The sequence below is a fragment of the Gossypium hirsutum genome, chromosome D11, assembly GCF_007990345.1.
Source record: "Gossypium hirsutum isolate 1008001.06 chromosome D11, Gossypium_hirsutum_v2.1, whole genome shotgun sequence".
In the NCBI taxonomy this organism is placed as follows: Eukaryota; Viridiplantae; Streptophyta; class Magnoliopsida; order Malvales; family Malvaceae; genus Gossypium; species Gossypium hirsutum.
Window position 1 is genome coordinate 28,938,267 of NC_053447.1, and position 3,399 is coordinate 28,941,665.

Below are 3,399 nucleotides of genomic sequence, written 5' to 3' on the forward strand. Positions count from 1 at the left end.
ATAAAATGATAATAAAAGGGCTTATATGCATAAGGTGAATTTTTTTAAATTTTTTTAAATGGTTAATTGAATTAAATTTATTATTTAGATAAAGAAACGAATCAACCAAACAATAATCGTGGAAAAAGGAAAGTTAGCGAAATAAACCATGGTGTCACGTTCATAGTCATTTTTGACTAAGTAAGTTCGTAAATCAAATTAAACTAATTTAATTTCTATTTTTTGTTTTAATACCTATATATGTATGTTGTTGTTGAGTTCATTTGCGTAATAAATTGTAAGCAATGAAATGGATTAAGTTGAAATGTTAATTAAGTTAAGGGTCATGATTGAAAATGGAGAAATTATATAGTTGAATTCATGTGATAAAGAAATACTTATGTAATTATTTGATATGAATGTGAATCACGACCCGTATGAACCTCGTGAATACTTAGGATACAAATGACATGTCATTAGGGTTAATTACTTTTTCAGGTGCTGGTCTTGGTGTCCTATCGATGGCTGAGGTCCTGCATTTGTTGCAGATTCTCCACAGCTCGTGTGAGTAGCATAATGTAGTTTAACATCTCGACCCACAACTCATGTGAGCAGGCCCATTTTATAGCATAATGTGTTTACTTATAATGTTTATGAAAAATAATATAGGTAATGGTTATATAAATCGGTTATATGAAAAATAATATATGAAATTGTTATATGAATCAGTTATACGGAAAGAGATATATGAATTGATTATATGGAAATAGATATATGAAATAGAACATCAGATATATATATTTGAAGTGAAATGGGAGTTATTAAATGAATAGGTGATGGTTGTATGGAGTTTTAAATATGTTTACTTATAATGTTTATGACATGATAAAATTGTATGTTTTGTATATGTAAACTCACTAACCTTGTGATATTTGTGGTATGTATAGGAAATAAATGAACTCATGATCTTATTATAAAATTAATTGCGAAATGTTTTAGTTACAACAGTTATGGTAGGTTAAAGTTTAATACGAATTTACTAAGATTTACTTAAGCTTACTCTATTTGTTTTTTCTTCTTTGTAGATCGTCAGATACAAGCTGTCGGTTGGATTGCATTTGGAGATCACACTATCTGCCAACTATTTCTGTAGTTATATGTTTATTTTAGTCAGTTATAAGTGGCATGTAAATAGGGTTTTGGTCTATGCATGCTGGTGATCATTTGGTCATATTTTGTGCCACTTGAATTACGAAATATGCATATTGATCTAAACCTTTTATGGTATTTTGGTTGGTTTGGTATTTGATGGCATAGGTGTAGTTGAAACTTAATGCATTGTTGGTTTGTTGAATTGGTACATACATGATAGGTTAATTGGTGATAAATTGACACTAAAAGACTTGGTATAAATTTGCAATAGAAGCCCAGAGAACTGTTATTGGGCTACACCAATTGGAAAAGTGGAAATCTTAAGCAAAGTTTGGGTTTCGGAGACCCCAAGCTCCCAAATAACGATTCATTTCCTCTTGAGTTGTGGTGTAGTCACAAATCTTGGTCTCCATGCGTGGTGAAGTTTCACGAGCGATGGTTCAGTTGTTCTAGTCATGACCCCTCCCTCTAATGGTGTTTCTTCTCATGTTTAGGGTTTAATGGTTAAAAGATGAAAGAAGAAAAAATAAAGAAGAAAAGAGTTACGTTTGAGGAAAATTGGGAACGAAAGATGAAGATTGCAGGAAATTTAACAGAGAAAAGTTAAGGTTTCAAATGATTTTGCAAAGTAACTGATGAAATGTTTGAGTATCTGTTTTATGAGATCAAGCTTGTTCAAAAAGTTTATTTGAAAAAAAGGTTGTTCAAATTCTCCAATGTAAGGTTGACATCTATCTTAACGAGGTAAGTGAAACGTTTAGAAATTTTGTGATGGTAGTTAAAATTCAAAAGTACCTAACTCATTGTACGTGCCTGTCAAGTAGATCAATTGTCAAGTATACAAGCATAATTTTTCAAGTTAAAATTTTGAGGATGAAATTTTTGTTAAGGGGAGAAGAGTTATAACACCCGGTTTTGGCTGGTTCTGAAATTGACGGGTAAACCAAGTAGTACTCTAAGTGGCGTAGTGCTATTCGCTCTATCGATACTCTTGGCATGTATAAGTGGGCACGTAGCAGACATTAGATTGTTGCGAGAAATTGTCTTAGAAAGGATGAATTGTTAGGGAAATGAGCTTGGTAATGTATTATGGAATTTTAGATAATTAGATTATCACTAAAAAGTATGGTACGCCAAGTTTGGTTTGTTATGGTCCTGGTTGCATTCTAACGGGTGGTTAGGAACAAACGATAGAATTACTCTCTCTATATAAATATATATACGAAATGTTAGATTTTCGTACAAATTTCTTTACAATGGTAAACTACCTATACAACAGATTGATCAGGATTATGATGCATGTAAAGTTTTCGTAGGGAGAAATGTTGTATATCTAGATAATCAGGATAGGAAAAAAGAGAGTTTTTCTTCTTCCTTCTTCAAGAAGTATTTTTGTCTAGATCTAAAGAAACCTACAATATTTCCTTCTTTCACTTAAGTTAAGTTGTAGAACTGGATCTTTACCTGTGAATGTTCCATGTCAAGGTAAGGTTTTTGACCCTCCATATTATCTTGTGAAAGAGTAAATCTTAACTTGGTAGATCCGTAAGATGGATGATATAAGGCCCTGTTTGGGGATATCTAGTGTTAGAAATTATGGGAAAAATAGGGTATTTTAATAGATCCTGATAGTTTCCATGTTCTGTAGCAGTAGTTGCTGCTAATCTTACAAGGGAAGTTTAGATCAATAGTTTGGAACTGTTGCAGGTGAGAATCAAGTGAGTCTCTAAGCTGACTCATGTGTGTATACTATTTATTCTAGATGCTTCCATGAAGAGCCATATGAATTGCGAACTGAAACTAAAAAAGGATGGTTTGATGAATATACTGATGTCTGAATCTTAGTTGAGGATTGCATGTATGACTCGTATGAATCTTACAAGTATAGAGTATGTGATAAATAATATGAAGTTGAAGGTTGATTGTATGGGCATGTTTTGAATGTATGAGATGAACAGTGTGTTAAGTTTAAATGGCGTATATGCATGAAAAATTTGTTAGTGAGCTTGCGTCTGTCTCCGTGGAGTCGTCTAAAAGGGTCCATCAAGACTTTAATCACAACCTCTGAAAGGAAAAGTCCATGGCACCAAATCGCGTAAGACAATAACTAGTAGGTTATGGCATAATATGGGATGATTTAAAGGAATGTTATTTCCTAATGGGGTTTTCTACATGGCCCGGGACGAGGAGGCGCAAACTTCATGAAACGTGAGCTTGAAATGGAAGCCTTTGTGGCGTATCTGAAATGGAAGCTTTCGTGGCATTCTT